Below are 24,050 nucleotides of genomic sequence, written 5' to 3' on the forward strand. Positions count from 1 at the left end.
GAGGTCACACTCAGTTCCCAGCGAGGACTCTGCTCAGGCAGAGACAACGCTGGAGCCCCAGCCCTAGGATGCTCTGCAGGCTGGGGTATCTCCTCTTCCTGAGGTCTAACAGGAAAGGAGACACCTCAGCTGGAGGAGGACCCGGCAGCCTCCGGAGAGTGGCAGGACAGCCACTCTTTCCAGTGGTCTAGGACAACGCCTGTCCACGCGCTTCATCTTTGCCACAAAGCACCAGCTGCTCTGCTGGGCTGTTGAAACAGAGGGAAGGAGAAGGCCACGCCAAAGCTGAAGCCAAAGTTGAAACTGAAGCCTTCCCTCCCCTCTGCGGGGCCACGCCGGGGCGAATCCCTTTTTCTGCCTCCCACCGTCCAAGGATCCTGTGCTGCTTTGGGCTGACGTGGCCGAGCTCGGGAGCTACAAAGCCACCAATGCTCTGACTCCAGCAGCATCCTCCCCTCCACGTCCCCAGCAGGAAGGGCAGCTCTGCCTCCTGCCCGCACCGCAAGCTGCGCAGCCACTCCTGCCTGGGGATGTCAGAAGTCACAAGAGCCAGCAGGCCCGGGGGAGTTGTGGTAGCAGAGGGCCCTGCTTGCCACAGCACTTTGCCATCTCCTTCTCCAGGTTCGGGCACCAGGATGTCATCACGGGGCTGGACAGCCTGAGCCGGGAGTGCTGTGTGACGGCAGGGGGCCGGGACGGTACCGTGCGGCTCTGGAAGATCCCGGAGGAGTCGCAGCTTGTGTTTTACGGGCACCAGTAGGTCTGGGGCGGGAGAGGGGGCTGCAGGCAGGGGGAGGCAGGGGGGTCAGGCTGGGGCAGCGGTGTGCAGGTGCCAAGCATCACTAGGAGCCTGCCGGCACTGTGGGGATGCTGATGCCCCGGTGAGCCCTTGTCTCCTAAATAGGATCCCAAAGCATGCTCATAACTGATGGCAGTTGCCCCTTCTCTTCACAGGGGCTCCATCGATTGTATCCAGTTCATCAGTGAGGAGCACATGGTGTCAGGCGCCGATGACGGGTGAGCACAGGGCCGGGGTGGTGCCTGGGGTGCGCAGGCGGTGCCCCCCTCGGCCCCCTCGCCCCTTCCCTCCCTGGCAGGTCCCTAGCCCTGTGGGGGCTAACAAAAAAGAAGCCGCTGGCACTGGCCCGGCAGGCACATGGCATGCAGGATGCCCAGGGCCTGCAGCAGCCATACTGGATCTCAGCAGTGGCCGCCCTGCGCAACAGGGACCTCCTGGCTACAGGTGTGTGGCAGCTGCTTTGGAGTGGGGGTGTGGAGAGGGGGGCGTCCTGCTCCCTTACCTGGGTGGGAGTGCATGGCAGTCTTCTCTCTCTGCCCCAGGCTCCCACAGCGCCAGTGTGAAGCTCTGGAAGTGCGGTGAGGGATTTCGGAAGCTGGAGCCCCTCTGGGACATCCCGTTGGTATGGATGGGGAGGTGGGGGATTGGAGCTGGGCTTGGGGCATCTCTGGGCAGGGGCTCCCCTCCCTGGGCGGCAGGAGGAGGCTGCCAGAGCCCCTCACCCTGCCCTGTCCCTTCCAGGTGGGTTTTGTTAACAGCCTCAAGTTCTCTGCAGCCGGTGACTTCCTGGTGGCTGGCCTTGGACAGCAGCACCGGTACTGTCCCCCCTCCCTGGTGCTGCCCAGGGGCACAGCCCCCCCCTGCTCCTCCAAGGGCTCGGCGGAGGGTAGCCCCCATCTCTCTCATCTGCAGGCTTGGCCGGTGGTGGAGAGTCAAAGAGGCCAAGAACAGCGTCTGCATCGTCCCTCTGAAGCGGAGGGCTGCAGCCCCCAGTCCCGAAGCCCCTGACAGCCCTGAAGCCCCCGACAGCTCCGAAGCCCCCGACAGCTCCTAGCCCCTGGCCCCAGAGGCGCTGGAGCCAGGTCACCAAACCCCTGTCCCTGGAGCTGCGCCCCGAGTCCTTTGTGCAACCATCTTCCTGGAGCCGGCAGGACGTGAGCAGGGGGTGTCGCATGGCCCCCTGATCCTGCTGGCCCCCCTATCATGATGTGGCTCTGCCCTCTGCAAGGGTCTGCCCCTTTCCCTCAGGTTCAGCCTGACCTGAGCTCTGGAAGAGTCTTATTTAAAAAAAAAAACAAACCAAACACACTTTATTTACATAAATTACAAAATAAAATAATCACACTTTTGCTCACACTAAGAATCTACTCTTAAAAACGCGGTTGGGCTCAGCACAGCAAGGAGCCACAGCAAGGTCGTTGCTAGCAGAGCCTTGTGCTCTTAACACAGCGTTCCATTTTTATAGCTCTCATTTTTATAGCTTAAACCATGATAGAGACAGAGTCACAGCAGCACAGAATGGATGCTGAAAGAGACCTCTAGAGATCATCCAGCCCACCTCGGCTGCTCGAGCAGGGCCAGCTGCAGCAGGCTGTGAGTCTGCTTCTCGAAGGTTCTATTGGCTGCGTTGCTCCCAGGTTGTGGAGCTCGCATGGGAAATGGGCAATGAAGAGGGATGAAGTTTTCAGGCACTTTCTGGCCGGTGCAGTGATTTTATTTTTTTTTTCCTTCTGATTTTTTCTCCCTCCTTGCTGGTCTTACAGCTGCCCAAGGTGCAGCCAGAGAAGTGGAGGAGGGTCCCTGCCTGGCCTGCAGCTCCCTCCCTCGCCATTCTTAGGGTGATTTGGGGTTATTTTGCTGTGTTAGTGAGGCAAAGCTGGGCTCTTGGGGGCTGAGGTCAGTGGGACCCGAGGAAGGCCGTGATGGTCTTGAGGCTTTGAAGGGCTGTGCACCGAGCCCTGTCCCCACTGGAGGGGACGCTGGTGGTGTTCAAGACGAAGGCCTTGCAGCCCTTGTTGACGTGTGTGCCCGTGTCCCCCCCGGCCCCGAAGGTCTGTCGTTGTCGCAGGGGCACTGTGCTGCTTTCTGCATGGGGCCGTGTCCGTGAGTCCTGCAGGGACCTGTCTGTCCTGGCTTCCCCACCAAAGGGCTGCTTCCCCTGGGGAAGGGGAGAGGGGAGTTGTTCCCGTTCCCGTCCCCCCCCCACCATCGCCTGCCCCGCTGGTGGTGACTGGGCCCTGGGGGTGGCTGGGTTCCCCTCGTGGCTTGCTGGCTCGGATTTGGGGCTCAGTGGGGCTTTTGCACCTCTTGGGGGCTGTTTCTTGATGCCCCCTGTGCTCCCTCCCCCTCCCACATAGGCACCGAGCGGTTCTAGAGAAACAGCTTTTAATTGAAAAGACAAGAGAAAAGGTCCCATCCAAGCTGGTCTAACCCCTCCCTAGCCACCCCCGCCCACCCCCCCTGCCATATACCCCACCCCTCCTCTCCCACCCCCCCCACTCCCCCCATCTCCATCCCTCTCACCCCTGTCTAATCCCCACCCCCACACACACCCTCACGTTGGCTGCCAGAGCCCTGCGCTTGCTGGGTGCCATTGGCAAGGAGCTCTGCGCCTGCCTCTTCCTCCGCTTGCCGGCCGTGGCAGGTGGGGACGGTGGCAGGTCCATCCCCGCATCCTGCCACGGCTCCTGGGGCTCCATCCCGCCGCCGTTGACTATTTTGAGGCTCAGCATGGCGTCGCTGAGCTCGGGGATGCAGTAGTCGGGGGTGAGCATCTCCTCAGGCAGCGAGAGCGAGCTGAAGTCGCGGTCTGGGGTGTCTGTGCTGGTGTCACCAGCGTCCTCGGGCACGGAGCTCCTGCTGGGAGCATCCTGGCTGACCCCCACTCCATCCAGGGAGCAACCGAAGAGCCTTAGGGCCTCTTCCAGGACCATCTCCTCGGACACTGCAAGGTCGCCTGCAGTGTCCCCAAGGGCTTTGTTGTTGGTGGCAGCGCAGGGGCTGGTGTGGACATCGCCGCCCGGGGCTGCTCCCACAGGGGTGGCCGTGCTGGGGATGTTGATCTGTGCCAGCTGCCCCTCGCTGTGCTGGTAGCCAGGGATGGACACTGGCAGCTCCAGAGTGTCTGGGGCCACCCCACTCCTCTGATTTTTGTAGGGTGTGAGGTATCATGGTTGGCCCTGGGGGGCCCCGCAGCCCCCGGCACCCCACAGGGCAGCACCTGGCAGAGAAGCGGCGCCTTGGCTGAGCGTGGCGGTGGCCGGTGGAGGCAGGTCGGTGGTTGTCCACTGGATGCGGAAGACCCGGGGGTCAAAGAGGCAGCCACATGGAGCCCTCTGCAGACCTGTGTGGGTGAGGGGGGAGCCGTGCTGGGCCGGGGGGACTGTCCAGGGGCACCCGCCGAGCCGGCACCGATGGCTGACATCCCCCACCTCTGGGCCAGGGGCGTGGGGAGCTTGTGGCCGTGGCGATCCCCACGGGGTGAGCCGCTGTGCCGGTGGGACGGGGTTGCAAATCGGGGAGGAGACTCGCATCTAGGAGGTGAAAGGGGAGAGGTGGCCCCAAATATTTGGGGAATTCTCTGCAGATGGGCTGCAAGATTCTCTGCGGGTGCAAATGCTCTTGGCTTTCAACAGTATTTTTCCGGTGGGGGAAGAAGAACAAGTTGATTCAGCCGAGCCAAGCGGGGACCAAGCTGCAGCCGCAGCCTCCTTGCGCCAGATGGCAAATGCGTTTGTGACCGTTGCCCGCGCTTCTGTTCACTGCGTTGACCAGAGCGAGGCAGAAATAGGAAAAGGACCTCGAGGGCACGAAGGTAGGTCACGCGGTGTCGCTTGGTGGCACGCTTTCCCCCAGCCCTCGCTCCAGTAGTGCTGTCAGGTCTTTCAGTCTCCTGCTGGGAAAAGCAGCAGCTCTGGATCCCCCTGGGAGGGGGTGGCCCTTTCCCTGGGTGCGTGACACCCCGGAGGAGACGGTACCCGCCACCGCGTGCTCCCAGAAAAGGACTGGATTTTGCCCAACGTCCGGTGTCGGGGCGCTGGGGCTGTTTGCGCTCTACGGGATCCCAGGGATGGGGTTAGTACATCCCCTCCTCGTGCTTGGAGGATTCGGCGCTAGCAAGGACACCCCAAGGGTACCAAGGACACAGGCCTCTCGCTCCCGCTGTGTGAACAGTGTGTGGCCTGGGGGAGTCGGGACAACTGCCGTGAACCGGAGGCCAAAGATCTCTCCTGGCCTGTATCCTGGTAATCAAAGAGATTGTGCTCTGTTCGTGAGGCACCTCTGGCTGCAAGATTGTGCAAGGCCATGTGCTGCGTAACTTGTGGCAGGGACCGATGCTTGGGGGCGTGAAGGCAAGCGCGCTTCTAAAACCATAAAACTCCATTTCATTTCAGAGCGCAGCTGAGCCACCCCGCTCCTCAAGACTCTGCCATCTGCACCGCTGTGGCTGGGACTGGGCAGTGCTGCACATCCCAAAGGCCACCAAGTCACACCCGTGTCCCTGCTGCTTTGCCGGGAGCTTCTGCGATGCGAGCGATGTTCTGGGGGCTGATCTCTTGGACTGCAGCTACTCTGTCCCTGACCGGCAGCTGGCCAGGAGGGTTGTGTCCAGGGTGGAATTCCACCTCTCTGACGAGAACCTGGCCAAGGATGCTTTCCTCCTGAAACATGTCCAGAAGAACAAGATGGGCTTCGTCAGCATCAAACCGCTGACGTCCTTGAAGAAGGTAGGCAGCGTGTTGCGTTGGCCAGCCGGGGTGGGAAGTGGCCTCCATGTGGAGGATGCCTGGGTGTCTGGGTGTGCTCTGGCTGTCTGCCATGGCCAAAACACTGCTGTGTTATCAACAGCTTTCTAGCTACCAGTACAGAGCACAGCACTACGAGGGCTGCTGTGGGGTAAAGGAACTCCAACTCAGCCAGATCCAATACAGAAGGAAAGTGGAGGAACAACAGAGGGGGCAGCCCAGGGACACAGAGCCCCAGGTCTCATCTGGCCGCTCCTGTGACCATACAGTGTATTCAAAATCAAATACCTGAAGTGCTCCCTTAGATGCAGTTTACAGCCAGGGGACAAGAAGGTGGCAGTTCTGCATTTTGCAGCTCCCAGGCTGATGGCAGAGCCAAAGCGAAAAAACACAAACCCCAAACCAAACCAACCAAGAGAGGTAAAACTGGAGCGCAGGGAGCAAATGCTTTTCTTTCACCTTAGGCCAACTGCTTGGATGCTTTCTATGCTGCCCTGCCACAGAGGGCATCCCTCCCGTACCAGTAAGAGACATAAGAGTGAATTAAAGCCAGGACCCCAAACCAGACCAAAAACCCAGTCGTGATCAAGAAGAAAGTGGAGAATGCATCAAATATAACAGAAAATTTATTTTGGACATTCCCAGTTTACATTTGGAAAAAAGAGGAAAAAAAAAAAGAGGAGGAATTGGGTATTAAATGAAGAGCACTGAATGATAAAGCAGTAGCAGTCCCTCTACCACTACAAACCCACACCCCCACACGCACGTACGCACACAGACTTAACACCACCAAACTCCCCGTGACTGTGACGTTCCCCTCAGCTTGCTGGTCTAGAGATACTGAATGCCTGAAGCACACCAAGGATAACTGAAAACATCTGCATGGCTTTAATGGGAATCCTCCAACTGAAACAAAGCGCTTTCTCCCTCTGTCTGCGTTGGCACATCCCTGAGTCACGCTCTCACTCCTCTCCTTCAAAGTCAAGATTCCTAAACGTGAAAAGCGGGAGTGGGGAAAGGCGAAGGGAAGAGAAAAAGAGGGAGAGCATCATCAGTGGAAGACCTGCCAGCTGCTGCTGATTCAGCCCTGTTCGGGGGACCACCCCAGCAGAGAGGAGCTGGTTTGCATGCCACGGTCCTCCCTGCCTGTTCCCAGGGACAGGCCGTTTGCTCAGCCTTGCCGGCCAAAGCGTGGGAAAAGCGTAGGTGTGCGCCGTAGCTTGCAGAGGAGCACGGTCATGTTCACGTGCAATCCTTTACCTTTTTCCTCCCTGGATTCAAAGGGTTTCTGTCTTCAAAGTGAGAGCCTTCCATACGGTCATTTGTGACATTTCATCCAGGATAACAATCTCAGAAGGATCAGTCCTGCAATAAATATTTTACATAGCAATCCGTGATTATGGGAACTGATGCCACCAAGGGCATTAGCATCAGCAAGAGGAACAGCGGAGCCCCGAGAATCAAAGCTCCGCATAAGCGTGGGAGGTTTTGCTGGATGAGGAGTTTTGGGAGGCAAGCCGGGGAGCTGCAGAGCAACAGCTCTGTGCAAAGGCTCTTGCTGGGGCTTAGCCCCGGTCCGGGTTCCTAAGCCACTGCTGGTACAGATCACGCCTGCAACTCCTCATGTGTAAGTATGAGGATCTCCAGCTACCGTAAAGGCACTGATGAGGCAAGGTTTGGGGGTCAAACGCGAGTGCTGCAGCCACTCTGCTTGGGGTCAGAGCCCTGCAATTGCCTCCTGCAGCCCTGCCCCCGAATTTGATTTTCCCACCAAGCTGCCTGCTGGTTTCTGTGGGATGCCCCACAAAGAGGCAAGTGGAGAAAACTCTGCCAAACACCTTCAAGCTAATCTTGCCGGGGGTCCTGGCGCTTGGTGGGGCTTTACCCGTCACTGCTTTGCTTTGGGATATCCACGTCACTGGTCTTCCCCACGTTCAGCTGAACTGAACTTGCAGCAGCAGCAGCTTCCATCACGCTCCTGGACTCCTGATGTAAAAAAGGGACAAATCACGTTCTCTGTCTTTGATCAAAGTGGAGATAAGCTGAATGCCCAGCACAAACTTAGCAGTATGCCCTTCCCTTCTGCCCCTTGGCAGCTATAGGTATTAGTGCAGCAGGGGAGAAACCGTTCACTCCAAAGATTTCGGGGCAGGGGGGTTGTGTCTTCAAAACACGATTATGAGCAAGTCTTGCCAGCAGCAGCAGCAGCAGCAGCAGCAGCAGCATCTAATAATAATCATCATAATGATAATGACCTTTGTGAAAAACGACTCGTTTTAAAAATTACACCTGTATTCAAGCGTTCAGCTCACTGCTACTTGAGGAAACAAAGGTTACAAAAGTTACAGGCTATTGGGATCTATTTCGATTGAGTGCTGATCTTCCCCCAACGTTTCCAGACAAGCTGTAAGAGAAACAGGCAATCTCACAGACACATGGAGATGTCCAGCCCCGAGGACACAGCAAGCCTTACCTCTTCTTCTCCGGCTTCATTTCTGGCATCGTCCAACTTCTTCTTCCTTTCTGGCATAAGGTCATCCAGAAAGCTGAGCTCTCACTTTGAGAAGCAGAAATCCATCGCTTTCCGGACAAAGACGAGAGCCAAAACCTTCACGAATAAGAGGGAAGATGCGGTGAGCTCAGAGACGATGCCACCTCTCACTCCAACGCTGCAAACACCCCGCTGCCGAGCGGTGGCAGCTCTTACCATCATGGGAAAGATGATGGCGACACGGGACACCTTGATGGTCCAGAGCAGGACGAGGCAGGTCAGCTGGATCGCCGTGAAGAAATGAACCTTTCGCAAGGGCACGTGCCGCAGTTAGATGAAATCCGGCTGGTGTTTCGCCGGCATCCAAAACAGCTTCAAGCGATCAAAGAACTGCAAAATAAAAGGGAAAGGTTGCCACCTTGGGACTGCGGCAAGTTGCTGGCCCTCTCGAGACGTGGAGGCACTTTGCAGCATCTCGCTTGCCGTCAGAAATCCTGGATCCCACCGCGTTCCTCCTGGGAGCAGCACCCATTTTCCCTTTGTTCCATCTAGCAACCGGCTTGCCCCTGAGAGCTGTCCACCAAACGGCAACTATTCCATGCCATTCCATTATTAGCATTTCTCGGCCCACTGAATCCCCCCCGCGAGGATTTCCACCAGTGGTAGAAACTGCCTTCCCTTTGCACCAAATTCCCCCGCTTTTCACGTAACCAAACACTGACCTGCCCTAAACCCTGCAACAGAGAGCGCTGAACTTGCCTGGTCCTCCCAGCCCTCTATACCTCCTGTGCCTCCAGCAATCTTTTTCTTAGACAAAAGAGTTTCATTGCTTGCTCTGCGAGAAGTTTTTCCCATGCCATTGCTTTTTTCCCTGCTGCTACGGAGACAAAATACCAGGGAGCTGACATGCTGCACGCTGTAAAACAGTCCGTACCTGAATTCCTCTGAGCGACGACACACCCATGTAGAGAAAGACACCATAAAGCACAGGCATCGGTATAAACTGGGGGGGGGGGGGGAAGAAAAAAAAAAGAAAGAATGCAATCGTTTCTTTTTCTGTATTGCATTTTCCGTATTACCACCCTCTTCCACAGGCACTGCCTAAAATTGCTTGAAGCTTTCCAGCTTCCATTCAGGCTTAGAGATGGGTCAGATTTTAACCATTTTTTTGCCATTTTGTGCGCACGAGTGAGCTAAGGCTCTGCTTTAGGCTGAACTTGGGAGTTATCTCTCCTCAGAATAATCCTATTTTCCAGAAAGGTTGGAGGAAAATAGGTGATTTCACCCATGCTACCCTATGCTGCATTCTCTGGCGGTAGAAGAAACACTTCTGCCTATTCTTGGGGCAACAGGCAAAGGCCACAGGCCTCCTCCTAGCCTAGAGATGAGATTACTTTGTGGGAGGAACGTGCAAGGAAGACCACGGGGATGACCTCAGTGTGTTTAGCTCCTGGGAACGGCTGCTCCGCGGCATTTGGGGAGCAAATTGCAGCCACTAAAGGGCTGCCTGTTTGAAAGACAGCAGATGTGCTGGTCTGAATATGGTCAACTGTAACCCATAAACATGGGTGGGCCTGAAAGACACCCAAAAATTCAAGCAGTTGCGTTGCTCGCTCACCTCGAGCACACCAAACGGGGGCCTGAAGGGCTGCAAAGCCTAACTGAGGCTGATTCCCACCGTGGGTCAAGCCCCAAGGGTTGGGACCACCTCCTTCTCCTCCGCTCCACAACTAACTACTCAGGCCTGCAGAGAAGGGACTGTTTGTCTGTAACATCCAACAAGCTCGCGGTTGTTGGGTGGTTTGCATTTTCCTCTCACCTTTAACACAGAAGTGAAGAAGACAGAGCAGCCCATGAGCACAAAGATCAGCAAGCCAGTGACTCTCTGCTCTCGTATCCCCAGAAACTTGGGTTGTTCTCCTGGAGCTGAGCAGTCAGACTCTACTTTGAGGCTATTCACGTGGGTGATGGACAGGACGGTCTCGCAGCCACAAACCAGGGCAGCCCCATCACAGAGCACACCCCGAGCATCACGGCCACCACAAAAAGGTCCAGGTGGTACCCGCATCCTTTCTGCAGGCAGGAAAACAAGAAACAGAGCATCCCATAGCACAAGAGCAAGGATAACGTCGCAAGTCAGACTCAAACCCTGCTCGAGCACAAGTCAACTTCTTCAGAATTCAAAACAAGAAATGGAAACAAGGAAGGGTGTATGCAGGATTTGCACAAGCACCTGGCATGAAAATCTGGCAGGAGTTCAGACACAATGGATATGCAGAGCTTGTGCATTAAATACTTCTCCAAAAAACAACAAGCCACAACCCAAAAGCACCAAACCATTTTTTCCACTCACAAAGAAAACTGTACCACTTGCAAGGAAGGTGTGACTCTGAGTTATCCCTGGCAGCGCATCAAAACAATTCATTCCCCACACCTGCTGCTGCTGCCATTTTAAAACAAAAACGCAGTTCTCTATTGCTCCAAGATTAATTTGCTCCTCCAAAAGGTTGCTCATCTGAACTGCCCTGTCACTTGCTCCCTGCATCATCGTTAATCCAGGAGAGCATCCTGCCACGCAGCCTGACCTTGTCCCAAACCAATGCCTTCAGAAAGCATCGGGAATAAGAGCTTCCCCCCAGACCTGCAGCCCAGAAGGGGCTGGAGTCATCTCTCGCAGGCCCTTACCTTCAGCTTGTGCTCCTTCCTGTTCACAATAACGGCACTGATCTGCTGGTCCATGAATATCAAGATGGTGCAGAGCAGAGCTGGGACGAGCGCAGCCAACACCGTCCACCAAGGGTTGGGTCCTATGGGGTTGATGAACCACCCGCGGTCGTCTCTGGTAGGCTGCAACAAAGCCCACACATCAGCATTGTCTCCCAGCCCAGGCACTCCACTGGCTTTCATTTTCCCCTCCCTCCTTGCGTCAGAGCACCTCCCAGCCCTGGCTTCATGTCCCCCTCTCCCGGGGGCTTCAGCAGTGCCAGTCTCCTCCTTGCAAGCAGCTCTAGATACTTCCCCTGTAGGTATCTAGTTTTGGGGCCATCTTCTCGTTTCCAGGAGGAAGCAAGGCACTTGGAGGTGGAAGAGGAGATGGTCACACCACCAGCATCTCTTCCAGACTCAGCCCTGCCCTGCCCTGGCATCACCTTGTGGCACCCCCACGTGCCAAAACACCCTGTTACCTTGAACGCATGGGGGACCTGGAGCTTTGGCGATGGGATCCCAACCACAAAGTCAAGGAGCACCATGATGACGATGGTGAGGAAAACAGCAAAGTCGCTCACTGTGGACCGTACCTGGGGCGAGAAACCAGAGGTGAGAGGGGCATGGCAAACAGGGCCGTAAGGTGAGATGCAAGAGTTGCAGACATCCACAACATTAAGGCTGCTTAACCAAATCCCACCACCCCTCTGAGCACATGCAGCCTGATCCCTTGCTTAGCTACTGCTGCTGTGTTTGTCCCTGTGAGATCTGGGGTCAGACAATAAAAAAAGCTTAACTAGGCCGACAAGGGTTGGTTTAAGTCAAAACCTAAAAATAATATTAAAATTAAGAAAAGAGATGTCTGCCACTACAGCTACATTCACAGCTACAATGGCAACAAGGCACTGAGGCATCCTTTAGTCCTCAAAAGGAAGCTCCTCATTCGAATCTACTTTCCGCTCGTGCACATAATGCGCAGAAGGTAGGGGGAAAAAAATAAACCGAAAACCCCAACCCCAAAACTTTTGGAAACCTGACTTCCTACTACCTGAGGAGAAAAAACATATAAAAAAAATCAAACCCCAAAAATCTTCAATCTGGGGCAGGTCACAAGGCATGTGGGAAACGCTATGATGATTTTGCACTCATGGAAATGAGTGCGGGACATCCAAGCTCTTGGAGAGCTTGGCCTACAAGGCCAACATTTCCCAGCTTGACCAAGGCAGGGCAAATACTGCTTAGTGCTCCAGGAAAGCCATTTTGGGAAACGAGTGTGGAGATGGACGCTGGCCACCTCCTTCTACTTACTCTGGTTGGAAAGCAGCGGCTGGTTTTAAACTTCTTCAAGAAGCCTGACAGGGCAAAGGTGGCGAAGAAGAGGATGCAGCACCAGAAGAATACATCAGGGGTGTAGGGGCCGTCGCGTCCACAGGCAGGTCCTTGAAACTCCCCACGCAAATACCGACATTCCTGGAGAAACAGAGCGTCAGGACACAAAGGCAGTGCACGTGCCGCAGGGAAACCTCGCATAGCTAGGGGGTTTTGAGGATCTTGGTCCAAGATCCACGACCCTGTAACTGCTCCTGCCAATGGAGATTTATATTTAATGAGCAGCAGCAGCTGAACAAGTGACACATCGAACTACACAGCGGAGAAATGAGATGTGAGGAGACACCATACGCTAGTAACACCTTACAAGAAACACTCATCCAGGTGACACTCTCCCATCAGTTGCTTGCATTCATAGCATTGGGTTTCCTTAACTGCATCTGGCTTCAGTCCTGACATCTTCCCGCAAAAAACAACATGCCAGGCTCTCCCAACCCTGTGAAGAAAACCTCATCAGCTTTCCTAACTAAAAAGTAATTCTTTTAAATATTATTTTTAAACCTGAAAAGGACTAGGATTCACAGGACTAGCGTCATTACATTCACTTCACAGTCCTCCTCAAAATGGGAGGACAAAAGATAACTGACATGACAAACGCCACAGTTACAGACGTTCCTTCCTGGGGGTGCAGTTCGCACACCTAGGAGCTCATGCATGCACGAATGGGTGACGCCAGGCAGCAGCCTTCTTACGTGCCTCTGACCTCAGGAAGAAACAGGTAACATGAATACTTTTACTCCATTTGCATCCTGAGGACCAGAGATGAAGCCCAAGATTTGCCTAGATGACACAGTCAGTTCCTTTAAGGGATGAAATTGTTCGTTTGAGTTTGGCTTCAAGGACTCCCACAGCTGGCGATTAACTAAGAGGTATGCTACAGCGAGGAGCCCGACACACAGACTGCAGGACAACTCATCACGCCAGGCCTCTGAGCTTGCAGTTCTCCGCAGGGCCCGGTGCTGCCTGAGCAGGTGGATGGACTTCCCAGTTCCAGAAATACAAGCTCGTGAATCAAACCCTCCTCAAGCACGCAGGCAAAACTGGCTGCGCTTTAGCGAAGCAAACCAACAACGAGGCTTCCTATGTTTGGGTGCCTCCTGTCTGACGATGCTCTGGGCTACTTTCTCTTCCTGGCAGCAACAGGAATAAGTTGCTCTCATACCTACCAGCTTCTGACAGAGAAAGAGGATGATCTCGTTCTTGCCTGCTAGGACCAGGGGTGGCAATAACGCAGTCTGCCGAGACTGGAAGGGGATGCCTTGGAGGCGGAAACACGCGGGTGTTCATTACTCCTGGGCACTCGGAATCACGGGAGGAGATGATGCCGAAGGGCCTGATCCGATTCACAAACTGACGCACCTTAGGACTGAAAAGGCTTCTCCTTCCACTAACTTACTTTTCTCTGCAACAACAGCCTCAGGAGAGTAACTTCTCCGTAACCCTTTACACTACAGCAACTACAATACTTAATCCTAATGTACCTTACAAGAAAACTACTGCGGTCTTCTCTACTAGAGGGCCAACGCTGCTGCGCCTGTAAGGAGCGCTTTACGTTTTATTAACCTTTTGAAACAACGCACTAGCTTTCCTTGCAATCGCATTACGTGGGCTTCCTGGGACTTTATATATGCACGTTCGTTTTCTCTGGCTAAATCAGATTTGGAACGCAGGGGTGGCCATCTGAAAACACTGCAAAACATTCTTTTTACATACATCAGTTCTCTGGTGAAGGCAACAACTGAGGAGGATCTTCAGCTAATGTAAAACTGCGAAGCTCAGAGGAGTCGTACTCCAGCTAAAGATCTGCGCACTACTAGGCAGGAATGTCAAATTAAGCAATGCCCAAAATATACAAGTCATTGGACCTTTTCTTTTACAAGTAGGAAAGAAAGGGTACACAGAAAGATAGTGGTCTGTAGAAAATGGATGTAAATCATCAAGATTTCCAAGGATTACTCGAATCGCTTCCTGGAGAGGCCAAAACAAGAAAGGAAGGAAGAATATTAACAAGATAGCCACAATCCCACCGCCAAGTACAGTTTTCAGGCTTGGGAAAAAAAAATAACATTACAGTTTGCAGGAGTCATGGAAGAGCAGGTTCCAGATATTTTGCTTTTCCTCCTCCCCTTCTTCCCCCTGCTCCCTCCCATCACCTTAGAGCACGCTGCCCTAACAGATTCACAGAAACTGAAGTGAACGAATATCTTAACCCTGAATTAACATAGAAGCAATACTATGGAGAGTGGAGGTGTGCTTTTAAATTTAACAAGTTCTACATTTAAGAAGCCTCCTCCTTGCCAGCACAACACATGCAGTATTGACCTGTTTCAAAAATAAACATATTCCCCTTTTTCGGAATATTGACCCAATTCAGTTACAAAGGAACTGTAATTCAGCCCCAACAAACTCCTGCTTTATAAACGGGAAACTTTTTCTAGGAATACCTTTCAGTATTTTCAAAATTGAAACAGAAAGAGAAATTAACCAATAATTTTCTGTATCAGTTACAATCAGCACATTTTCTTCAATAATATTTGCAATGCTACTACTGTACTCTGAAGATTTGTTTCAACTTAACTAACAGGAGCATTTTTAAACAGGCAGTATATTGGTCTCATTTCCTCGGGAACGGCAGGGGCTTTCTTCTGTCTCAGGAAGAAGATGACAACAACAGAACTCATCAGCTGTCACCAAGCTTGGCCACAAAGTAATGGCGTCATTAAAAGAACGTCCCCTGGCTTCCACAGCTTCCCAACTATTAACTACATCTTTTGTAAGCCAGCTTCTCAAAAGTTGTTCACTGCCAGGTATCGGCCAACAATAAAATCCACAGAGAGAGAAAGTCTCAAAGGAAAGCTGAACCCATTCATAAGTAAACAAATGTCGCACAAGTGTCACTTGGAAATAAGGAAATAGGGTGGAGTGTAAGGAATTACGGCATGCAAGTGTTCTCTGGTATATGGTCTGGCAGGCAGCCATTCTCATATCCTCCACATTCAGGGGCCCCAGCCAGAACTCGGTCAGAGATGAGAACTCTCCTTCCTCTTCAGAAAGGCCCTCTCCTCGCTTAATATGGAACAAGTTAATGAAAGGAGTTACACAGCGCGCCACAGCAGAAGGACAGATATCACCCACCCAAGACTCACGCTGTGGTCATGAAGCCTTCATGAATCACCAGGGACACAAAAGTACGATTCAGGAAGGGACGCTGAAGAGGGTGGAAAGAATGGAAGAAAGCAAGGGGCGATGACAGGCTGCCAAACTCAAACAAATGCAGTGCTCTCTGTACCATCAGGAGATCAAACACCTGCAGGCTGCTCAGAAACGTACGCACACTACTGGCAGCACTGTCCAAAGGGATTACGCTGAGGGAAAGAGCTTGGTCACAGACAAGAGCAACATTTCAAGCATCTTCTGAACACCACACGACACCACAAGACAGACAACACACCTTCCTCTCCAAAATCAACACAGAGAACAAAACAAGGAGGAAGGTTAATCCTCCTAGATCTGACGCTATTCCAGCAGAATGCTAATAAGCAAAGCTAAAGAAACAACTGCGTTTCAATTCATCCCAAAATAAAGTCATGCAGCAGAATTTCAAAGACTCGGCCTACTTCTCCAAAGGAAAAAGGAGACTAGTGTGGCACGAGATTTAATGCAGCTTCAGGTCTGGAGACAGCCTAATTGGCGTGGTGTTCATAGCACAGTCTCTTCAATTCTGCAGCAGCTAACAACAGTCACTTCCAGAGTAAAGCCAGGCCCTGGCAATGCCTGTGCACATCTCATTGCCAAAGCAAATTCACTCACACTCATAAAACCACTCTCTAGGCAGAGGCTTGAGTCATTGCCTATGGCATTTTAGCCCTGCTGCAACCTCACTGGCATGAAAACAGCCCTTTCGGGATGCCACGACACTGTTCTGTTCCTCTGATGCAGGGATACTTTCCTGGCTCAAAAGGATCTCAGTCCTAGTTTCTGCACGGGTGCCACCACCTGAAAAGAGACTTAACCTCAACAGTTCAGAACATTTTCCAAAAGCCTCTGAGGGCATCAACCTTGAACTGCTGTCTGATGATGATCACACCCTTGCAACAACATACACAGGGAGCCAGATTATGCTGAGCCACGGCTTTTTTATTAATACTCATGAATACTATCATTATTCATTTTTTATCAGAGGCTGAGACACCAACAACAACTCATAAAGTTTCAGACCAAGTTTGAGCCCTACAGAACACTCCTTCAGCAGGACCCAATCTAGAGGCACCTGCTTAAAAATACAACCCTTAAACCTAAGCAGCTCCAGCTCCTTTTTCAGAGCACCTCAAACTTCTGGAATTATTACAGATCGCAGCCTCCGGCAATTCCCAGTCCCCTCTCAAACTAAAAGCTCCAGAGCTCCTCGACTGAGCTGGTCAAGGTTTTGCCCACTCACAGAAGCACTTGCCCATCATCTCTGTCTGCCTGCCTGACTAGCAGACACAAGCAGATTCCTCCAGGGCAACACCCTCAGGGAAAGTCTCTTTTTCACTTCTAAAGGACCATCCTCCTCACTTGTTTTACATCTTCCCCAGCTGACCAGGCTGCTCAGCACCCTGTGCTTTAGTTACTTTGCTGGCTGCTAACTCAAACTTCCCATTGCAGCCTTACCACACAACTGTTACCTCCCACAACCTTCCTATTCATTGTCCCCTGCACACCCAAAGGCCGCTTTCCTTTCTCTGCCTTGCATGCCAGCAGTACCACAGACTAAAACACTCTCCCTTCACTCTCCTTTCTCAGGCTTGACACTACAGTGCCTTCTAGAAACTGAGAGCAGCAGTTATCCTAAAAGGCCTGCTCAGCCCCTCTGCCTGCAGCAGAGGCATGCTCTTCTTTCCAAACAACAGGACAGGTTTGTCACAAAGACGTCGGAAAGAGGAGTGGCAGCGCAAGGGGAACCTCGTGAAAGAAAAAATCCCAAGAGCACAACAAACAACTGCTGCCACTGAGAGTTTCCAAAGACTCTTTCCACATCCACACTTGAGCGCCAGACTGCCAGGCCAGCAAAAGGCACATTGCTACCAGCAGACAGCCCAAGAAAGAAGGACATACTTTGCGTACAGAGCTCCACGGCTGTGCTGGTTTTGACTGGCAGAGAGTTAATTTTCCCCACAGTAGCTTGCACGGGGCTACGTTTTGGATTTGTGCTGAAAGCAGTGCTTACACAGCATCAAGGCCTTTTCTGCCCCTCACCCCACCCCACCAGGGAGTCGGCTGCGGGTGCACAAGAAGCTAGGGGGGGCACAAAACTGGGACAGCTGACCCCAACTGACCCAAGGGATATTCCAGACCACAGGATGTCACGCTCAGCAATATAACTGGGGGAAGAAGGAGGAAGGGGGGACATGCCCAAGTAACTGTTAGGCATGATGGAACCCTGCTTTCCTGCAAACTAAACACCTGCCAGACAATGGGAAGCAGTGACTGAATTCCTGACTTGGCTTTGCTCGCGTGCACAGCTTTTACTTGTTAAACCATCTTTATCCCAACACGCGAGTTGATTCACCCTTCCGATCCTCTCCCTCCTCCCACTGCGGGGCAGCGAGCGAGCGGCCGTGCAGGGCTTAGCTGCCGGCTGGGGTTAAACCACTACAGAGGCTCGAGAGCTTCTCAGCTGAACGCTTTAAACAACATTTCAAAACACCGTCAGTAAAACCAGCCTCTTTTCCCACTGAAGCACGAAACCCACGCACGGCACTGGAACAGGAGCGCTTTTTACAGCTCCCATTACTCCCATTACACTCCCGTGCAAGCGCAGTAGCCCCTCGGAAGCGACCGCTTTCACGGTCAGTGAAAGAGGGCAGGAAAAGAGCAGCCCCCCCAGTCCCGTCCGAATTGAGGGTCTCCTAGGAACCTAGGAACCTCCTGGTTTCAGGCAACCGACAGGTAGGTACCTGCTGTCGAGGACGTCCTCCGTTCTCCCAGCCGAGGGAAGGAAGCAGCAGAGCCAACGGGACGCGACTGCTCTGGAAACGCCACTGCCGACCTCCCTGAAGCTCCCTCCAGGGCCTCTTGCCCCGGGGGCTGCCAAGAACGCCCGGGCAGGACTGTGTCGCAGCCCGCCACCCATGCCAGGCTGGGAGGGAGGGAGGGAGACCCCCGGCGGCTGCGGGTCCCTTCCCTGCGGGGACAGCCGGCAGAAACTCCTTTCTCTCCACACACAGCCGCACGTCTCCGCGGTGCCCGCCGGCCTCCGCTGGACAGCCACCAGCGGCAGGCAGTCCCCTGCTGCCCCCGCAGCCCCGGGGGCGGCAGGGAGGGGCCGGGGCTGGCCGGGCCTGCGGGGGGAAGGCCGGGACCCGGCGCCCCGGCCTGCCGCGAGGGGAGATGCCGCCGCCACCGCCGCCACCGCCGCCGCCGCCGCCTCAGCCCCGCTGCCGGCCTGCGAGGCCCCCGGGCAGCCTCGGCGCTGGCGACCGCCGGGCAGCCCACCGCTCCACGGACGGGGAGGAGCCCCCGCCACGGCCACCGGCCCCGCTTCGCCCGCCGCCCGCCCTTGCCTCAGGCGGGGCCGGGCCGGGGCTGCGGCCGGAACGGAGCCGAGGGCAGCCGAGCGCAAACGAGAGGAGCCGAACCGAGCCGAGCCCAGCCGAGAGGAGCCGAGCCCAGCCGAAGGGAGCCGAACAGAAACGAGATGAGCCGAAGGGAGCCGAGCCCGGCCCGGAGCCCTCTGCTCCAGCTCCCCACGCTGCTCGGCACTGGCTGCTGCTGCTGCTGCGCTGCAGAGGCAGCTGCATTTTGGGGCTTGGAGCGCTTGGGGTTCCAGCGTGAGCCCGAAGCATCAGAGGAGTTGGCCTGTACCTCGTGGCAGGTCTTGCAGCTGCTTTCAGGGGGGTCTGGGCTCTGCCCAGGCCTCTCGAGTCAACGTTGACTCTGGTGCCTAATGACAGTCTGCTGGCAGTGGCCCTGGTAGCTCAGCCCTTTCTCTCCCCAGTTGCGATGATGTCAGCAAAAAAGGACTGTGGTGGTTTCAGCCCAGCTGGCGACCAAGCACCACGAGGCTGCTCGCTCGCTCACTCCCCCGTGGCTTTGTCCCCGCAGCAGCTGCAGCTGCAGCTGCAGCAGGATCGCGCCGCTTTCCATCCCCAGGGTGCGGGGCAGGGCTGCCCAAAGGGAGCCCGAGGGGTCGCGGGCCGAGACCAGCGGAGAGCCGCCAGGGAAACCGCCGCCTCCGTCCATCGCACGGACGGGAGCCGCAGCAGCCGGAGAATGCTCCCGAGTCGTGCCGCTCCCAGGGCAAGCCCAGGCACCGCTTCACGCGTGGGACGGGACGTGCCGTCCCGAGAGCGGGGCTAGCGGTCAGGATGCTGACCAAGCAGGAGCTCTCCTTCAGCGGGTCCCGGGACATCCCTGCTGAGCTCAGCCGAATCCTCCTCGCTGGGCAGCAGCTGGCAGGACAAAGAAACCCGGGTGGGCGCAGGACAGAGACACGGCGAGAGCGACCTGCCCTTCCCGGGAAAGAGGAGTCAGCCACGGCTCTCCCGGGACTGATGCCCCATGCCCACCCGTGCCTTTGCACCAAACAGGCTGGAAAAGGTCCCTGGCTGCCGACCCCAAACGCGCTCCCCCGCAGGAGCTCCCCGGACCCTGCTCGGGGCACCAGGGCTGGGCTCAGGAAGGAGTTTTTTTCCCCCGGGCAGATTGGCACAGCTCCCGGGGGGAGTTTCCCCTTCCTCTGCAGCACTGAGCACAGCCCCTTGCCGGGGTCCTCGGGGCCATTTCTGGCCAGCGAGTCCCTGCTGTTGCAGGAGCAGGAGTCCAGCTGTGCCCTCCAGCCCTCTGCCTCTCTTGGCAGGGGAACCTCACGCACCTCCACGTCTCCAAGTCACCTGCAAAACAAGGAGCCTCAAGGAAGCCAACTTTGCCCTGGTGCTTTTAAGCTGGCACACTGCCGTGGGGAGAAGAGAAAGCCGGGGGGTTTCTTATCTATCTATCTATCTATCTATCTATCAATCTATCATCTATCTATCCCTGCTGGGAGGGAATGAAGATGAGGGAGCCAGGCTCTTCTCAAGAGTGCCCAGTGAGAGCACCAGCGGCAACAGGCACAAATTAAAACACATGATATGCTCCAGCTGCACATGAGAAAACAACTTTTTCCTGTCAACGTGGTCAAACACTGGCACAGGTTGCCCAGGGAGTTTGCGGAGTCTCCGTCCTTGGCGATGTTCAAAACCCAAGGGCACATTGTCCCGGGCAACCTGCTCTAGGTGAGCCTGCTTGAGCAGGCAGGTTGGACCAGAGGAACTCTACAGGTCCCTTCCAACCTCCACCCTCCTGTGTGAGTCCGTGCTTTGGTTTCACTCCTAAAGCACCTGAACTCAGCCCTGATGCCTGCGGGAAAGGATGCTGGGACAAGGCAAGATCCCAGACTCCTCCCCGAGGACTCATCACAAAAACCCATCTACCTACTCCAGAATATCGTATGGCAGACACACTCAGAAGAGAGAAAAGATCCTTTTATTGCAAACATCAACTGCGGCGGGGGGCGGGCCTGGGAGTCACAGGGCTTCAGCCAGTAACAGGGAAACGGCACCTACAACGACAGAGTCAGAGAGCACTGATAAACCCATGAAGGCAGGAATAGGCATGACTCGCTTCCCCTTTCTTTAGGGAACACCGTTGACGAGGAATTGTTCATAGCCCAGAAGAGAGAGCTATGGCTGGCATCAACCAGGGCACGGCTCTGGCGCCTTATGCCCACGGGAAATGCCCTTAGAGACCTGCATGCATGCACAGATGCACAGGGCCCCTGTGCCACGCAGCAGGGCTCGATGGGGAGCCCCTGGGGAGCGGCCATGGAGTTATTTCCAAGCCCCGCGCAGCACCGTCCCTTGCCAGCAGGTCGGACTGACTTGCAGCAGCGCTGAGAGTTGGGAAAGATGGGCAGCAGAGCCTGGTACACACCTGGGCTTCCTGAACTGCTGGACCTTCCTGCATCTTTTCACCGGTCCGTCCCCAAAAACGTTTTCTCTCTTCCTCCTCCTCTTTTCTGCGTGTCTGTCACTCTTCTCTCCCCAGACCTGTTTTCTCTTTCGTTTTTTCTTTTTCTCCTTGTCCTGGGGAGAGCCTGCAAACCTTTTCATCCCACAGCGGTATGAGGTAGGGAAAGGCACGACCCACTGGAGTCGGTTCTGATTTTAACCAAAGCGAGCTCGTTTTACCATCTTTCCTCTGACAGGTTTGCCAGCTCTTCTGGGCGCACCAGGGGCTCTGCCGCGCTCTCAGGGGTGGTTGGAGCCAAAGCAACGGGTACCTACAACAGAAATGAATTAGAATTAGAATTCTAATTAGAATTATAATTCTAACTTAGAATTCTTCAGAGCTCTTTTCTTTCATCATTTCATGCGCTTATAAGCGACTGTAATGCCACCTGCACGTGCTTTGCAGACAGTCTATTTATCACAGGCAATCCAAAAGCACCTGTACCGTTGCTTTAATAAAGTGCGCTGCTCATTAATCTAGTCGTGATAGTTCGTTCGTGCAATCAAACTCCCTAAGTCTGGTCATTCTCGTGCATTGAAGACAGCTAAGCCGAGAGTACAGTGCGCTATTAAGGGCATCCCTCATTGTGATAGCTCAGCATATTGAACGCGACCGCCCTTAGAGCGTTGAATTGGACATCGCTCAGAAAGAAATTAAACCTAGCCGTCCCCAGCCCCTCTGACATCTGAGGATAAGCTGGAATGCAAGGCAGTTTATTTTCTGCCAAACTTCTGGACTCAGTAACGCCACACAGCCCGCGGGGCCGGCACCCCAAAGGCCTTCCTCCCAAGGATGCTGGGCCGAGGGGCGGCAGGCAGCGCTGCGCACAGGGGGCCCCCTCGCCCCCCACCCCGTGTCACAGTGCCACCACCCGGCAACGCAGCAGTCACAATGCCCCGGGGCACTATAAAAGGGGCAGCCTCCCCTGTCCCACTGCCAGTCTGCCTGGCAGGCGGCCCAGACACATCCCAGAGGAAGTCCGTGAGGAGCCGCTGGAATTCCTTGCCCAGTGCTGAGGGAGGAAGACCAGAGGCTGGACCAGGCTGCTAGAGACATGAAGAACCACCAAGCCCTGGAGGTGCCCGAGGCCATCAGGCTTGTTTGCATGGAGAGCTGTGGCAAGACCAAGGGAATGTCTTCTTGAGGAGCACTGCAGAGCTCGCCGTCCTCACTCCCTGCAGAACCAGTGGCAGCAGCCGTAAGAAGTGGGATGCAGAGATGTTGCCAGGGCTCCCAGTGCTTTGGAGCACCCGCTGGTGGCCCAAAGGCGCGGGAAGGATTCTTACCCCCAAGGTCAATCAGGCCGGGGGCACTTGGCCACTCTTGGAAGCCCCAAGATGGCTCCAGGTTCAGGGAGAACAGGGCTTGGGCATCCTCTGGGGGGCCTGACCGGCCTGCGGGACCAGGAGGCAGGTCTTGCTCACACGTGCTCAGGGAATAGCCGATTGCCAGCTCTGGGGTCAGGAAGGAATTTTACCCTGGCGCAGATTGGCACTGGGCCCCAGGAGTTTTTGCCTTCCTCTGCAGCACTGAGCAGGACCACTTGTCAGGCCTCCTCCGCTCCGTTTTGGCTAGGTTACTGCCTGCTGCTCGTGCAAGATCTCAGGTAGCAGCCCCAGACTCCTAAAAGGAAACTACCCTTGAGATTTTTCTTTTTTTGGAGCAAGCTCGCCCCTTTGGGATCCACCTGTGTCTCCTCCCAGGCATCTCCAGAGCCTTTTGGCCTCTTCATAGGTATCTTTTCTTAGGATCTAAGGTCTGAAAAGCAGACGCGAAAAGATTCTGGGAGATGCCTGGGAGGACTCTCAGGTCGATCCTGGAGGACAGCTTCCTGCAAAAGAGAAGAATCATCTAGGGTAGCCTCGTTAGACAAGTCTGGGGCTGCTACCTGGGATCTCCGGTCCTTATAAGAAAAGGCCAAAAGACGCTAGGAGACGTCTGGAAGGAATCACAGGGAATCCTGGAGGTCAGAGGCTACTCCAAAAAAAAGAAAAAAACGTCAACGGTAGCTTCCTTGGAGGAGTCTGGGGCTTCTACCTGACCCCTTAGGTAGGTAAAGCAGAAGACAGAAGACTGTGGGAGATGCCTGGGAGGAGTCTCAGGTGGCTGTCGGAGTTGAGAGATTTCTCTACAGGAGAACAAAAATGTCTCCAGCTACTTACTTGGGGGAGTCTGGGGCAGGTAGATGGGATCTCCGGTCCCGAACGCAGAGGTCAAAACACTCTGGGATGACGCCTGGGAGGAGTCTTGGGTCGATCCCGGAGAAGAGAGCTTCCTGCAAAAGAGAAGAATTATCTAGGGTAGCCTCATTAGACAAGTCTGGGGCTGCTACCTGGGATCTCCGGTCCTTATGAGACAAGGCCAAAAGACGCTAGGAGACGTCTGGAAGGAATCACAGGGGATCCCGGAGGTCAGAGGCTCCTCCAAAAAAAAGAAAAAAACCTCAACGGTAGTTTCCTTGGAGGAGTCTGGGGCTTCTACCTGACCCCTTAGGTAGGTAAAGCAGAGGACAGAAGACTGTGGGAGATGCCTGGGAGGAGTCTCAGCTGGCTGTCGGAGTTGAGAGATTTCTCTACAGGAGAACAAAAATGTCTCGAGCTACTTACTTGGAGGAGTCTGGGGCAGGTAGATGGGATCTCCGGTCCCGAACACAGATGTCAAAACGTTCTGGGATGACGCCTGGGAGGAGTCTTGGGTCGATCCCGGAGAAGAGAGCTTCCTGCAAAAGAGAAGAATCATCTAGGGTAGCCTCATTAGACAAGTCTGGGGCTGCTACCTGGGATCTCCGGTCCTTATAAGAAAAGGCCAAAAGACTCTAGGAGACGTCTGGAAGGAATCACAGGGAATCCCGGAGGTCAGAGGCTACTCCAAAAAAAAGAAAAAAACGTCA

At 54.7% G+C, this 24,050-nt stretch overlaps 1 pseudogene; it reads right to left on the reverse strand.

Moving 5' to 3' along the window:
* Positions 1-6,152: 6,152 nt before the first annotated feature.
* LOC126037091 (electroneutral sodium bicarbonate exchanger 1-like) lies at positions 6,153-18,429 on the reverse strand (annotated as a pseudogene).
* Positions 18,430-24,050: the final 5,621 nt, after the last annotated feature.

The sequence above is a fragment of the Accipiter gentilis genome, unplaced genomic scaffold (assembly GCF_929443795.1).
Source record: "Accipiter gentilis unplaced genomic scaffold, bAccGen1.1, whole genome shotgun sequence".
NCBI lineage: Eukaryota > Metazoa > Chordata > Aves > Accipitriformes > Accipitridae > Astur > Astur gentilis.